Raw genomic sequence first — 17301 nt, forward strand, 5'->3', positions numbered from 1 at the left:
GCAGGATAATGCAAAGGAACTAAATGGATTAACATGAAACTCTGTGAAATAATACAGTATGGGTCCAGGGAACAACTCATTAAATGGCAGATTCAGATTTTTTTGTTTTTAATTTACTGAAAATTGCAAGATTTCGTTTTTTCACCAATTCCCCAGGAAATAATTATACATTTTTTAGTCTCTATATGGATTTAAATAGAAGTAATAAATGACCACATCAGAGCCGTGAATCTTTGTGAAAATAATCCATCCTCCAGCTAATCAACACTGCATGTTATCCTAGATAATGGTGTTAAAAGAATTAGCCTTGATCAACACTTGTGTCTGCCTCTATCTTCTTTTGAAATTGTTGAACTTCTTAAATCAAATGTTGGATTGACTGTGTAGGCCTCAGTTTCTAGATAATATCCACTCTTCAATAAGAGTCCAATTCTCCCGACACAGATATTGCAAAGCCTAAGGTCTTATTGGAGCTGTTTATGTTGTTGTAAAGCACGCACACCCCCTTAAATCTGACAAAATGTAACTTTGTTTACATGTCGTGTCTGTTCTCAAACAAACACACTGAGGCAAAACATGCTGGTGACTGACCTGGCTGCAGGCAACCTGGACACATTATTTCCAAAACATGCCCCGGCTAAAATATGTGGTATGATGTATCCATGAGCCATTAGTTATATTTATAGCTTCTGTTTGTGTTGAGTCACACAATCTGCTCTTTACTGTCGCATTTTACTGAAACCACCTAAGGCTCTAGTGTTGTCAGGGCGACATTGATGTCCGATGGTCTTCACATGAGATCTTTGTCTTGTTATTGACAGGTTCAGCACATTTGATTTAGCATCGTACTTGTTGTTTTATGAGTAGGGGCAGCTTTATTTACAGATTATGTTTTGTGACTCAAAAACCCTGGGTTTAATTCCCCAGAGCTGTCCGCTGGAAACAGTTAATTACAGTTTACTGACAGTTTGCCTTTTAGCAAGGTGAACTATGCAGGAGCACCACCATTTTAAACAGGATTTTGTGAACATATGAACTAAGCCCAGAAGGTCATATGTGATCAAATGAATACAATATGCTGTGTATGATATATTTGCCGTATAAAATTATTTACTGTCCAACACGTACATTTAAATCTACATATCAGTATGTTACTAAATATCCTTCTGTTCTTTTAAACTACACTGGAAAGAAGTGAAGAAGAACAAATGCTATTACACAACAGCTCAGACTCAGACGCCCATGCTGTGTGCGGCGTGTGGCCAATCAGTTGGTTTAAAAAGAGCGTGGCCTTTATTTTTCCCTGTAGCCAAATTCATCACATACTTGAACATTTTACACAAAAACACAGCTAAATGGGCAAGCAGTCAAAAATACAGTATATTCAAACACACACACACACACACACACACACACACACACACACACACACACACACACACACACACACACACACACACGTTGCAGTAGCCAAATTTAGACACATCTGGTTTTCTGGGTTGAACCCCTGCAAAACCATTTTGGATCGGGTGTGTGCATGTGTGTGAGTGGAAATGGATGTAAGTCTATGCTAAGTCCCCAAAAGTGACCGATGACAACATGTGTGTCTATGTGTGTGCGCATGAGTGAGTGCATGTGTTGTTACGGAGTAAGATGTAAAATAAACTGAGGTGACTGCAAAGGGGTTGTGTGTTTTGTGTGTATTTGTGCGGCAGTGTGTGAGGTGAGAAAAGCCGTGTTCCCCACGGGTGCACGTCCACTGCCATCACATCATCATGAATAAAACAGTGCCTGTGTGTCTAGACCCTGTTTTCTTCGGTCCGTGTTTATGTGTGTATCGATTTTGTGTATGTGTGTGTGTGTGAGAGAGAGGCAGTTTGTTGTGTGGTTGTAGATGCAAACTAATTATCTCAATGTAACTGAAATATCTAATTACATAGTTGAATGTTGACCTAACCTGCCTATATTAACTGTGGCTGTCATTTCTCGCTCATTTGAACCATCCATCTTTCTCTCTCTCACACACAAACACACACACACACACACACACACACACACACACACACACGGATACAAACCACATTTACAGGCCACGTGCCCCAAAACAAATGCAAACCAACTTTTAGTAAAACTTTTATTTTCACTAGCGCTGGAATAATAATTACACAAAATGAAGTTGGAAAAAAGCGTAGTCCACAAATTCATTCCCCTGGAGCAGTAAGATGCAGGAAATTGTGTCAGTGATTGCTTGTTCTTTGGGTCGGAGGTTGGAGCGTATTTTGAATAATGATCACATTGGTCACAGCCAGAATGTAAAATATATATAGTGCATGTGCACAAGCAAAACTTACCCTGCCTCTGGCTAAGAGACGTCGGTGTGTAAAATGTATATGTAGACACGCACTGACAAACAGAGGCAGATGGAGGCGAACAAACAGACGTACTGTGGTGTGGAGATGCAGCAGCGAAAAAGCTTCGGCTCCTACAGAATATAAATTTTGAATCTACCACAGTTAATCTAAAAGAGCAAAACATTTACCAAAAACGATTTCAAAATGTAGATAACACATTCCCTGTAAGAGGGACCCAAATGCATCTCATTTGATTACATATTCAAGCTGAATAATATCTAAAAGGCAGATCAGCGGAACCATTTGTTTTTAATGTGACAACATTGTTGTGGGTTTTTCCAATTAATTATTGTCTTTCTGTCTATTTGTCTTCAAGATTAGGTTGAGTATGCAGGACTGAGAGATACATATGAAGGTCCACTATTCTTTTCTCCCACCTGATCTCGTGGTCGTCGTTTCTGAATGAATCTCACTCAGTTGTCACATAAGATGACACATAAGTCAGTTGCAAACACCTTTGAAGGCAGTGAGATGTGGTGAAAAGCTGAAAACTAATACCTGTCTGATTATTTTGCTGCAATAAATCTGTCACTGAAATACAGTAGGTCCTCAACCAGTGGAAACTTTGACTGCTGTAAGTAAAGCAAGCAACCATATGATGCAAATGTGTTTTATTGTTAGTAACACAGTGAACAACCCAGAGATTATTTCTGATATTCTTCATTTCACTTATTTTATACTTTGTGTGAATTGACAAGATTTTGTTGCCTATTCCTCATTGAATCAAAGATGAAATCAAGTCAGAGTTGATGTCCAGAAAATTATAGTTGCTTAAAAAACAGTGACAATAACTGACTTGTTTCTGCACATGCATGTGTGCAATACACATTCAAATATACAACACGATGTACGAGTTCATGAAACTGTTGAATGCAAAATATATCCCAATAACAGTGTGGTCAACGCTGTCAGTGAGAAACAAATGTAATCAGAGGCTGTCAAGTGCACACGCACACATGTGCAAATGCATGAGGAGAGAAAGAGAGAGGGGGGGGGAGAGCGAGGCAGAGATTGGATAATAATGACAGAATGAAACAGTGGAAGGACAATAAAACAGAAATTGAACGATGACAGACTATGGCGACCCTGGAGGATTGAAGAAAGATAGAGTGATGAGAGATAAGAGGAAAAATGCTGATGCTTATTGTGATAAAGAGGAAAGAACGATTCAAAGTCAAGATAATCATGTCTGCAATTCTGTGTGTGTGTGTGCGTGTGTGTGTGTGTGCGCGTGTGTGTGCATTACTGCTTTGTGCAAGCAGTACAGGCGAGCAAAATGGATTCTGTATGTGACAGCATATTATAGTAGAGAAAATAGAGACCTAATAAGAAAATGTACACATTTGAAGCTGTTGCTGGCAAAGAGCGAGCCTTCGATGGTCCGACCTATGTCACATGTCATCCCGTATCCTCCTGCCATTCGTGTGCGAACCCTTAACCTGATCTAACATCTCCAAAGAAACAAAATGTCCAAATCTGACAAATATAAGTAAACAAGAATCATCTAAAATAACTAGGGAAGTCAGAACAATAAAATAGAGTGAAATAGAACTGAAGTGTGAGTGCTGACCTCTGTCCCAGGGTGTTGTGCTGGAGTAGCTCACTGCAGCATTCTGCATTCGGTCCCATTGGGCTTACAGGGTTTCCACTGCGCTCCGTTGGCTGTATTGACAACCTGATCCCTGCCACCGCAGCTCTCCTTCATCCATCCTTTCAACTTTCCGCATACCTCTTCTTCTTCACAGCCATGGGCTCCCAGTTCTGTCACTGCACAAAGCTGTCATGTCTCAGGCAATTTTTTATTACCTTCTTTGGCCATTGTGAGCAAAAATGGAAGCTCCCAAAGCCCCTTTTCACTTCCAATCCCAAAGCCCCTTTTTATTTTTGTATTTTTTCAGGGGGCTTTGGGATTTAAATAATCCGGGACGTTGACCTGGGGAACTTTACAGCAATCCATGTCTCAAAGGCATAAAGTACACTCACAATGAGGCTGTTAGTTTGCATTTGTTTTTGCAGATTTGTACAGAACGTCGCTTCCTTGTGCTGACCCATTTCCTCCGTATTTGGTTATTGGCTGCCTCATAAACTTGATTTACGACTGTGTAAGTGTATTAAACTGCAGGGTTGCAAAGGTTCCCGACATTTTAAAGGTTCTGACCAATTAGCAGTGATTTCAGCCAAATAAGTTGTCAATGGGGAAACATTTATTTTCCACACAAAAACAAAATTCAGCGCATGCATGTTCAGCAATTTTAGAGCGAAAGAGAAAAAATGTTTTGGTAAAAAATTGTTTTGATAGTTTTCATCTTATTCTTGGACAAGTTTTCCCATTCTTTTGGCAAATTCACTTCATGAATTAAAAAAAATGAATACAACAGTTGAACAGCCAGCAGAGTGAGCCATGTTTTCTTCCTTTTCTCTGTGAGGTTGGTTTTGGCCTCTAGGTGTTGGCAGACACACAAGACGTTCAAGTCGTGCGGCTGCCTTGTTATTATTTATGGATGTACTCCGCTAGCGTGATGCCGTCTGTGTTCACCCTTCACAGAAACAATATCATACAAATTTGGACAGACAGCATTTTAATATTTTTTATTGATAAACATCCCCACAGCAGAGTGGACCACACTGAATCTAAAAAACATTACAGCGTCATATTTTATTCATCAGATAAATTGATGCGTAGCAGTTGAGGATCCTTTATCTGTGTCTGGTTTGCGTGCGTCCCACATTTTGATGGGTCTATTTAAGATCATAGGAATATGATATATGAGTTCGGATTGGAAATGTTTTTTTGCCTTGATTTTCAGTCTCAATGCATTACTGGAAAATTCTTTCATACCTTGTGTTATTTTTCTTAAAGTATGGACCATTTTGCTTGAAGAACTCAAATCCAGCCCTTCCCGGACTGATATGATCTAGACTCTCTCGTCCGCTTTCTTCACCTCCCTCAGAAAAGTCGGGGATCCAATTCAGCCCTGTGAGGGCCAGCCCAATAAACAGCTGCTTTACTGAGATTGAGTCTGATTGAGGATTTATCCAGTTCTTTATCAAGACTGATTGTTTACTTTTGCCTGAGTTAGATTGAAATGATGGATTGGATCTCGTCCTGACCCGTACAGAGGAGAGAAATCTAATAATTTCTCTGTCTGTCCATCTTTCTTTGCCTCCTTTGCTTTTTTTTCTCTCTTCACATCTTTCTTCTCTCTACACCTCTGTCATCCTTGTCTGATTTATCTCCGTTTCCAATTGTAGATGCTCTGAAAACATTTTCTTTTCCTGATACCATAACCTGGACTTTGCATATCGGCCGACAACGAGAACCAATCAGATATCAGTGCGTAGTGCATTTATATTGTATGACCTGGCTCAGGTTAAACCCCTTGAAGCACAAATTCATACAGAGAATGCATGACATAGATTGCCATTATCAGTTAAACAGACATAAGGGAAAAATAACTCAAACACATATGTAGGAATACACAACACTTTGAAGTAATCATTTATATATTTTGAAACTGAAGTTTTGCATATAGTAATGGTCACTCTTCCACTTGTGGGACTTTCCAGCAGTTAAAGACCTGGTGTGACATTGGTACATATATTTTCATCCAACAGTTTCTTCACCCGTAGGTGCAGCTGGGTTTTAAAAAAGTGAAGCGTATGAATGATAAAAACTCCTTCTCCACACAAATACAACCAGAGACCACTTTAAGAAATGTTGATGTTTTTTAAGACAAACTTTCAAGGCTGCAGGCAACAGGGTGAGGCAATGTTATGCAATGATTACTGTCCTCCTGACAAACTCAAAGATTACACCTATTTAAAAACTAAGAAAGACAAAAAGAAAGGATAAAAAACCCGAGTGTTAGAGGTCACTTAGAAGGTGCTTGTAGCATCGTTCAAGTTAACTCCAGGGACAGCAGCCCTTTTAGTTAACAAAGCACTGTAGTCTCGCTCACAAAGCTTTTCTTGTCTCACACACACACACTCACACTCACACACACACACACACACACACACACACAATCACATGGCTTCTTCAAGAACACAATAGGAGAGTAAATGGTTTTTCTGAAAGTGATTCCTACCTCCCTATTATTTATTCATGGGTCTGCTGGTCATTGCAACCTTGAGACCGCCGTTGGTGTGTGTGTGTGTGTGGTTGATTCTATAAGAGACGTAAAGGTGGAGGGAGCCATAGCCGAGAAAAGTGGAGAGGCAGAAAGAAGTGGGGTGGGCTGGAGGGAGGGAGATGGGGGCTGTGGTTTGGAATGTGGGTTTGGATTTCCGTCCTTGAGGGGTGAGTGGAAGGCGATCGATAGTGAGGCTGAAAGCAAGGCTGATCGGGTGGCAGCACGAGGCTGCATAGGCACTCAGTAGGAACACAAGCTAGACGCAAACAAGGTCACTGCACGACCCCTAACTGGATGGAGAGACAGAAAGAACGAGGAAGAAGGGAGAAGAAGATCAAGAGGAGGTGAAGGAGGGAGGTCATGAGACAGGTGGGAGGTTGAACTTGTTGACTGATGATTTCATTAAACCAATCATTGGGTGGCACCATAGACTGTATATGAAGATGGATGGCATTATGGCTCCCCAAAAGTGAAGCCAGAGCATCTTGATCGCCACCTGGTGGCTGGCTGCAGTAACCCAGGCTCCGCCATGTTAGCAGCTGGGGCATGTAAATCTATAAGTACAAGACAAATACATTTTTCTCAAAGACAGTTTCTATAATTAGTCTGATTGGTCTTATCACACTGATGTTTGTTCAACTGTTCATTCTTCCTGTAAGTTTGGTTTAATTATTTATTTAATGCTATACAAATGGAGTGAAGAAAACATACCAACAGCAGCATTCGTATGCTGGACATTTTGGCTTCATTTCTGGATAGTGGTAGAAAGTGGAGACGCGTCGTACATCTTTATCTTTGGGGGTCACATAGAAGAAGATGCAGAGACAGGAACATTTAAATATTAAAAGGACAATTCCCTGGAAAGGAAAACACAACGAAAAGCAGTTTAAGACTTAAACTGTGGGGTTGTTTCATCCCAATCATCATCACAACTTAAACATGCTGACCATTAATCAAAGGAACAAACCGGATCAAGACATGTCGATGAGCTGGTGTATTGTGTTTATTCTGTTTGTTTAAGTAGGTTTACCTATGTGGGCTACCCACTTACACTTGAAATGAAAAAGGAGCCACAGCCTCGACTATATATCTTGTTTCTAGCAGAAAGAAAGCTGTCGCCATTTTCGATGTTGAGTCTGTTAAATAGCTGATGTCCTGTGCCTCTGAGACGTGTTTGAATAAATCCAGTTATCTAATCAACCTAAGCGCTTGATGACTTTAAAATGTAACTTTTTGTGTTACTGTCTGCATACGACTTTACCTCACACTCTACTTCAAATGGAAACTTTGACACACAAAGGCACCAAACTACTTCAGATGTGTCTGGCGGAGTGTGTCCTTGACTACTTGAGACAGTGTGGGCACAAAGACAGAATCAAATTAGATCTGGAAGCCAAAACAAAAACACTTAATATTGCTGGTGATGAGTCTGGAGGCGCAGCGTGGTACTGGACTCCTCTATAGCTCGTCTATATGTTTGAGTATCTCTGGAGTGTCTGCTGCCGTGGTAACGCTCTGCTCTTCGCAGGCGAGCTAAAAATAATAAAGGTCTAAATGTTTGTACGACTGCTCATGAAGTCAACTGATATAGTGAGAAAAAGAGATAGATAGATAGATAGATAGATAGATAACACCTTTCAAAGCAGCGGTTACAAAGTGCTACACAAAGAGGACAGATAAAAACAAGGAAGATGAGAAGCAAATTATTTAATTACAATGTCATTTAAAATCAAAGACAGCAAATACTATTGTGCACAATTTTTGTTAAAAGACTAGAATAATATATGTAAATATACTATGCTGCAATTTACAACCCTCCTTCATCATTTCATTTCTACTTAGTGTCACTTAATTGTCACTTAAGTATTAGTTACTCTGTCTAATGTAACTTTTTCTTATTTCTATTTATATATACGAATAGACACTGATCCTTCATCACTCGGTATACACTAAATTTTATTGACATATTTCTCACTGTATTCTATTCTATTCTATATATTATCTATATGTAATCTTCGAGCAAACTGGCACAAGAATTTCCTAATTATTTAATTAATTAATTAAAGGATTCAAAAAGTCTTATCTTATCTTTCTTATTGCTGGAAAACTGGAAAACACAAAGTGGGTTTGTGATTTCTATCAAGGTGCATGGGGTGGCTCTAAAAATATCTAAATAAAAAACATCTTTACTTTATCGTAACATAGATGAAGTAAAAGCACTGTTATTACTAGTTAAGCAGCTGATATATATTTTTACAACCCTACTCAAAATCCTACTCAACCTATTTTGAAAACTGGAAAACTAACATGGTGTGTTGCGTAACGCTACTCTAAACATATCTAAAATAAAACATTGTTATTTTATTGTAACGTAAATCAGCTAAAATGTCTGTCATTACTATTTTGGCTGTATTAGATATTTTATATTTTAAGTAGATATATCTTTTGTCAAATCTATCAGTTATCAGATCTTAATTAATCTTTTCAACCTCAATTATGCTGCAGTGTAGATGTCTATCAGGCTTTTTTCCTTCTCAGTAGCCTTGCATCATCATGCCACTCAGCAATGACATCATCCCTCATCTCTGCACACACACACACACACACGCACACACACACACACACACACACACAAAGAAAGATAGGAAGAGCTCAAATTTCTGCAACTAATGCTGTGCTTGTGCTAATAAGCCATTGCTCATTACAACTAACAGATCCAACATGGACGGAGCGTGTAAGGTGGCTGCTGACACAGTGACTGACGGCTGTCGACATGGCTGTTTAGAGATGGCTGACTCTGTCTGCTGCTGTTAGATCGGCTCCAATTTAAGCCATGTGATGGTCAAAATAAATTCTCTGGAAGTATGTCCACAAAATTATATTTGTATGATTTTATTTTTGCAAGTTCTTTGAAGGATAAAATAATGATTATGATTTAAACAATGTTAAATTCCTGTTGTCCCTCAAGATCTGTTGGGCTTTTGTGTATTATTAGCTATATCACATTTGTACGAGCAAACAAAACCTCCATCACCGTCACCTGCATCAGTGACTACACACAGATGCACTATTAGATATACGTACTTTCAAAGATCTCGATATCATCGCACATGCATGATTCCTCTGCTTCCTGTAATTTCCCCACAGCCTGTGTATCATATTACAGAGGCAGATCGAGCGATGAAGGCGTCATATCGCATGACAAGGTTAGAGAGGGCGATGGCGGCTTCAATATCAATGAGTCAGTTTTATTGAACTTTTTGCTGTGTGATCTTCGCACAGAACAGTGGAACGTGTTTCACACTGATATAAGAAAGGCAGAGTGATGGCAGCGGCTGCCTATTATTCAGATACAAGCTGGTACATTAAGTGTCTCAGGTAAAGAGCTTATTGATGTGAAATCAACCGTGTTCTTTTCGACAATAATCAAGTTCCACTACGTGCTTTAAGTAGTCCCGTCAATTACCTAGGCCATCGATTACACCTTTACACAGGCAGATGTTAATAGATGAAGATTGCAAAAATGAAAATACAATTTAACTGACATTACAAAGAAATATTCATCTTATATATCCGCACCATTATAATTCTCGGTCAGCTCTGTTAAACGTCTGCTCCACACTCCCCCGCATCGTTGCCAACCCTTTTTACCTCCATTATTCCTCCTCTCCGGTTCACCTTTTCATCCCTTTCGCTCGGCATTCTCAGCTCCTTCTTTCTTCTCTTTTTCACTGCTACTTTCCCTTCGACCAATTTTATTCTCCCACGTTTCTCCAGATTATAGAAGTAAGAAAGAAAAGTCTGTGCTCTTTCCTCCACTCACCTGTTCCCACGCACACACCTCTATCCTCGCTCTCTTCTCCCTGAACTTCCACACACCTGATGCCATGAATCAGCAACGTAACATCCATTCAGCCGGCGATGCTTGAAATGATATTTATTGCTCACTCTAGTCTCTTACTCTATTACCACCTCTTTTTTCTCCTTCTTCTCTCAGCTGCTTCATTATACCACTCCCCCCCCCATCTCTCCTCCCAGTGACAGATAATTAAAACAGATATTTCAATGGGCACGTTGGTTTTGTTTTATACTGTATGTCATCCACGCCTTGTCACTTCCAGTCTTTCAATTTATCCATGGTTTGCAAAGCAGAGAGGGGACGATTTCTTCTGTGTCTCTTCATCTGTTTAAACTATTATCAACCTGGGCTACTCCTTTTTGTTTATTACTGTCATTTCTGCCTTTTTTCTTTTCCTCCTCTCCCACACTGCTCGCTCAGATGTTGCATCCTCTCTCTGTGTTTGTCTCCGTGCCTGTGTGTGTGTTTGGGTTTGCATCCGTGCCAAGTAGTATTCCCCGATAACAGGATTACTATCTTAAGCCTATTCGTGGTAAGTGAGCCAGTTGGATGGATAAAGCACTGTATCGTCAACTCTGCTGGAGTTACATCAAGAAAGGAGTTAGAGAAATTGTAGAAGGCAGGCCTGGCAAGCTCTCGGCGAGTTACTGAGAGGGAATATAAAGGATTCAAACTCTATAACACCCCAGGAAGCAGCCACGGCACACAGAGCCTTGTGAGCTAAACATTGCTTAAAGTGATGTTTGAACAAAACATGATTTAACTTTTCATGGCAGCAGTTCACTCTTTCCTTGCAATTTGCGTTTGTGGTAAATTGAATAGGTACATTGACGACTGAGTCAAAAAATCTGAGAGATGTAGTTATTATTTGTTGGTCAGGATGATTATACTGTCTTTATTGCTTAGACATAAATGTGTCTGAAGAGATCACACTGGAACATAATAATTCAGGATCAGATGAAAGGGGGTGTGAACGATCCCATGATATCTGAACAAATACAACCCTCCCTGTACTGGTCCTTCAGAAGCTCCACCCCCCGTGGCAATAAGCCACAACAAACATGAGAAAATGAGACAACGTAAAGATTCACAAAACAAAATCCTTCTTCGACCCTTTCAACTCTTGATGGTTTCTCCACCATTAGAACGCTCACCGATGTTTACATGGATCAATTTGCCCTTTTATTATTTCATTTTCTTCGGTCTGTGGTCTCAGTTAGCATTCTGAGCGCTACTATGAAATAAAGTCCTGTGTTAGTATTTTCGGAGGTTGTTACATTCCGAACCAGTAGTGACTGTGTAAGTTATCTGAGCCCACTCTTTTAGGTTGTCCTCCCATCCTTGTGTTGTCAAAAATTGGTCCAAGAAAGAGAGTAAGTTTACTGTTAGCATTTAGTGTCTTTGGCCATTCCCATGGAACTCCCCCCGTCCTGTGGACGAACACAAACACCCTTGTTGCTGATTGGCTGGAATAGTGTTGTCCAACTTAATTCGCTTCTCAAATACTAGATTTCTTTTCCCAGCACACACTGAATATACAGCTAGTGGACGTTGAGGAGATATTAAAGTGCATTGGATCAAAATTGCTTACCCCAGCTTTAATCCAGTTTGTCTGAGTTATCTTCTTTTATTTGGGATAACTCTGCTGAATATTGTTAGCATGACAACATAGAGAAAAGATGTGCATGGTATTTCAGAATTAATGTTTGTCCCTTTATTGTTGTATAACATTGGCCGTTTCCTCTTTCGACAGAAGGGCAAAAGGGTCTGACAGCCATTGGAGCGTATCTGCTGCGTCCTGTTGTGATGTGTCACTCCGAGAGACAGATCAGGAGAGGCAGGGAAGCTGTGTGTGTGCTTGCATGTGGTGTGCGAAGGGGCAGAAGAGGGACGTTAGGAACAACTTAAAGCTTAGAGACAGGAGGGGCAGAGGGAGAGAGATGAGAAGAAGTGAGACACACGCAAACATACAAAAGATTGTGAGAGGAGGGAGACAGAGGTTTAGACAGACAGCTGCAGGCCACTGACCTGTCAGCGTAGTTGCAACACATTAGCCATCTCCCTCATGACCTGGAGCAGCACACACCCTTCTCTCCTTATCTCCCTCTTTCCCTACAAGCCGTCACAGCTCTGAGGCTGAAATCTGTTGCCAGTTTATTCTTTACATTCAGCTGCAAGCAAACCACGACAGGAGCTGTGTGATAAATCCTACCTTTACAGAGCTCATAATGTTCACTCTCTGATGACAGCGGGTCAGGCGGCTGTTGATTCAACTCCGCTGCCATTTTGGAGGTTGAACATTGAAAGATGTATGTAATATTTTGTCCAATAAACATTATAAGCTCCATTGAGTTAGGCTTTATTGCAGGGCCTCTGTATTGGATTGCAGTGGATTTTGCAAGGTGTACATACCTAATAAACTGACACCTCAGTGTATTGTTAATATCCATCTGTATTATGGAGCACAGCAAGTTTACTGTGGCTGGAGATGCTGTGAGCTACCGTTATTAAAATGCTGACTTGCTTGTCAGGCCGCAGCCTGGTTGACAATTCCAATCAAGTTTATTCATGTAATTCATATAAACAGCTGGAATCCATAATTCACCGCACAGCACCTCAATAACAACATGTCTTTGGTGCAGTGAAGAACACTGGTGGAGAGTTGTGCGGCTGAATGTCCCAAAACTATCTGGTGTCAGCTCGAAGCCTTAAATGGAGAGAGTCAGTGTTTCATCAAACAATACTGACTTCACTGTCTGGGTTTACACTTCAAAGACACGGCAACTGAATAACACCTGGTGAAATATTAAATGTTTTCCAAACTGAGTGCAGCCCCAGAAAATCGGGGTATAACCATAGACTGTATAAAAAGTAAACGTAGACTCTGGGTCCAGGAAGTCTAGCCAAGGTGTAAGCACCTGAAATTTGTATTCACCCGAACAATCGGCAAAGGGCAACTCCACTGATTGCAAAAAGTTGTCAGTTTCTATAGAAGTCAACAAAAAAATTAGCCTTTTCTCACTCGATGCCAGTAAACATTTTTCTAAGGAGTTTATGGTCTCACTTGCTAGTCTGCAGTCTTCTTCCATATCGTATATAGGCACTTAGACCATTAGCTTAGATCATTAAAACAGAGCCCTATTGGTTTTGACCATTGCAAAGACTCAAATATCTTTACTGGGCTCATGCCATAACTTCACAGTGCGACGCATTGGTAAGGGGCAAATGTTGTTATTGCAAATGACGGTCACATAACATGTAACCACTAATGGACAATTTACTGGCCCACTTGGCTCTGGTCAGTGTTTAAGTGCAATCTTCAATAACCAATTTGAATATGAGCTAATGGCCCTAACCGCCCACCCTCCCATAAAAACACAAACTCCTTAACTCCCCCCTCGCACTATTCAGACAAGGCTGCTCTCCTCTCTGCACTGCTTCTGTTCTACTGTGGAAACATCTGTGTCCTAGACAGCACACAGCTCTCCAGCTGAATACGAAAACAGCGAAACGAACCTGCTGCATTTCATGTCGAGCTGAATCCCAGGGGGATCCCGACTCTTCTCTTCGCATTACGTTTCTAAGTAAATGCAAGAGCTATTATTACAAAAGGCTCCGACTCAACCAATGCATCTGTGTGGCTGTGGAAATGTGGGGAAATATGTGCATATTCTAACGTGTGTAAACGGATTTGAATTTTGACACAAGATGTGGTGACAAGCGAGTGTTTGGCTTTCACCGTACTTTGTACAGAAATAAAGGAAGGAGAAGAGAAACGTGATAAGACGAGGGAAAAGAAAAAGGACTAAGGGAGAGATATCCAGACCTATCCGTCGGGACCTGAGACGGGGGGGGGGGAGGAAGAGCAGCATCACAGGCCTATTGAAGGAAGAGAAAAGAAAGGTGCGGAGGGAGAGGTCAGAGGAAGAGAGAGCACAGGTGATGGTTTTAAGCTGCTGGTGTCACAGGCAGATAAAGGCTCCTGTGCCTCCTGGCTGTCATCTGCATTGCACACAATATCCCCTTTATTCGCAATATCACCTCTCTCTATTTTGCTTCATCTGCCTCCCTGGTGGAGCAACTCCCAGTGTGAAGCACTTTTTCTCTTGCCATCACACCGCTGCCAGCAATACTTTATATATCATTCCCTCTCATTCTCTTTTTTTTTTTTTGAACCTGCTTTCACTCGCTGAAAAAAAAAAAACGTATCTCACTTACACATGCAGTCTTTCTTTCACACACATACCTATTGTATTTCTCACCAACTCATGCGGTTCTTTTTCTTTCCCTCACACACTTTGTCTCTTGTTTCCTTTCCTGCATTTTACCCCCGGGTTCCCCTTATCTAACAATACTCTTTGCAGTATTATTCTAAGCTCAAATGCTGCTTCCATATACCCATTGACTCTCTGTAATCCTTTGAGTGCAATACATCATCCTGATTTCACGCTCAACCTCCTTTTCATGGAATTTCGTCATATACACAGACAGAGGGACATGTCAATAAACATGGAGGAACTGCTTTTTTAAACTGTAATATATTATTGTTTTTTCTTTTTCTTCGTTCCAAAGCCTCCTATCACTTAATCTTGCGATTACCATTCTTCCCAACTTGAACGTAATCTTTATGTTCCTGAACTCTAATCCTATGAATAACTCTTAAAATGTTCCCTGTCCAAAGCGGGAGCAAACAAAATGCCTGTAATTTGTAAGATTTCCACTCATCTTTTAATCCTTGAATAGAAAGGATAAAAGCCAAAGAACACAGATGCACACTTCATGCTCACTTTCACTCTCTCTTCCCCGTTTTTATCTCAGACAAACGTCCGGACCCCCTTGTGCACAAACCCACACACAGACACACACACACACAGACACACACACACTGGCAAACTGGAGTCAGTAAACCATGGAGAGACAGGGTTCGGTTCATTGCTCACCTTGGCTGGTTTGATCAATGGCAGTGCGCCTTCTCAAATCCCTCCCACAAACAGAGCTGAATAAACAGACACTGAGCGTTTACACAGGCCCTGATAATCCACTAATCCATACAACCTGCTTTCTAACCAGCGCACACACACACACACACACACGACACACACACACACGCTTACACTCATATGCACGCAGGAGTGTATATGGACACTGATACTGTGTACATATCCAGGGACACAGGCAGGCAAGTGTGCACGAAAGCAAGAAACACACGCAGACATTTACATGCACAAATACACACTGTGACTTTTGCCCATTATCCTCTCTGACCTCCTCAAGAGGACATGGTTGATAGTGTTGTCAGGGCTCATAACAGACAGAGGGGTTAATAGGGATTAATGGACTGTACACACACGGTTGCACCGCACACACACACACACACACACAGACACACACACACACACACACAAAAGCGAGAACAACATTGCAGCGCTGATGAGTTTACAAGCTTTGATGCATCTTTGAAGTGTGTGTGTGTGTGTGTGTGTGTGTGTGTGTGTGCATATGTTAGTGGATTTGATGAATTGAGAGTACATATCATGTAGCTGTCTGCCGCACAGTGTTGGCACAGCTAGATGGGATAATTGAAGCATGAAAAAGCCATATAGAGTTTGTCAAAACTCTTAATAGTCTGAGTTGAGCATCATGGACACCACGGAGCATCGCGCTTAGTGTCATTAGTTCCAATTCTGTGGAGCAGACAGTGATTTTATCACCACGATAAAAAAGATAAGCACATTTATAATTTTTGTTCAGTTATTCAGACAATTTAATGAGCTGCCCAGCGACAATAAGATGCTATCTGTCTTAGCCATGCTTTTTTGTCACTTAATTTGCTTTATATAGACATGCATTACAGCAACTCACAGCAACTTTAAGGAAGCTCATATATTCGTCAGTATTTGTATACAGGTTGTATATGAATTATTTATTGGACACGTACGAGCTTCGGTTTGTGACTCTCTTTTTTGTTTGTTTTCTGTGGGCTTCTATCAACTTATTTCTTATTCATATTTTCAATTTCCACATAAAAATCCTGAAAATGGTCTAAAATATAAATTATAAAGCAAACAAAGAAAGAAACAGCTGTAGGAATGTTTTTATGGTTGGATGAGGTCGAAATGTTGGAGTCTTGGCAAAAACGAGACAAAGTGCAACGGAAAAATCTTACATGAGGCATGTGACATAAATATCCACTGAAAAGACTGAAAATAGAAGAGAGCCTCATGTCTGTGCGGAGACTAAACCTTTCCTCAACTTTATACATGAGACAAACTATTTAATTAATGTTAGGTTGAAGTTTGACTGGCCTTCTTTTAATTACATCATCACAACATTTTTTTCTGCATAGCATTTAAATGTAAAATGATCACGACCAGCTGCTTGTCTCGATGAACTGATCTCTAATGTCAACATAATCTTACTGAATGGATATCATTTACATTTTTTTGCAAATTCAGAAAACTCACATTTTTCACAAAAAACATCAGATTGGTAACAAATGCAGGTACACCAGTACAGTTCTTGTTTAAATTTTTTGGACAATCAAAATGAAAGTTTGTCCTTGAAATTGAAAAACAAAATGTGAGTAACTGCCCTTCAGTCTTTTATAAAAAACGGATCCTATCTCTTCACTTGGGGAAACAATCTCAGTTTAAAGTCTTAATCACTGCAATGTTGTAAAAGTTTACTCCAGGATGTGTCGGTACACTGTGACATCACTGCGACCAGAGAGGGCAGCACTGATTTTAAGCCTGTGTTACTAATTAATCAAGGTTACAAGTCACTCACTATGAATTGTTGTGTCATATTATTTTTTTCTCATGTGTAATTATGAAAATGTGCATGAACTTGAATATTGGTTTGAGCAGTGGAAGTTGTTATCATCTTTGCTCACAAGACA

General features: G+C 40.4%; 1 protein-coding gene across 2 annotated transcripts in view; it reads left to right on the forward strand.

The window, feature by feature from the left end:
* The window catches only part of LOC118113156 (MAM domain-containing glycosylphosphatidylinositol anchor protein 1), a 175484-nt gene that overhangs the window by 49388 nt on the left and 108795 nt on the right, over positions 1–17301 (forward strand). The gene's annotated exons all lie outside the window — the stretch shown is intronic.

Source organism: Hippoglossus stenolepis, chromosome 1 (assembly GCF_022539355.2).
Source record: "Hippoglossus stenolepis isolate QCI-W04-F060 chromosome 1, HSTE1.2, whole genome shotgun sequence".
Taxonomy (NCBI): Eukaryota; Metazoa; Chordata; class Actinopteri; order Pleuronectiformes; family Pleuronectidae; genus Hippoglossus; species Hippoglossus stenolepis.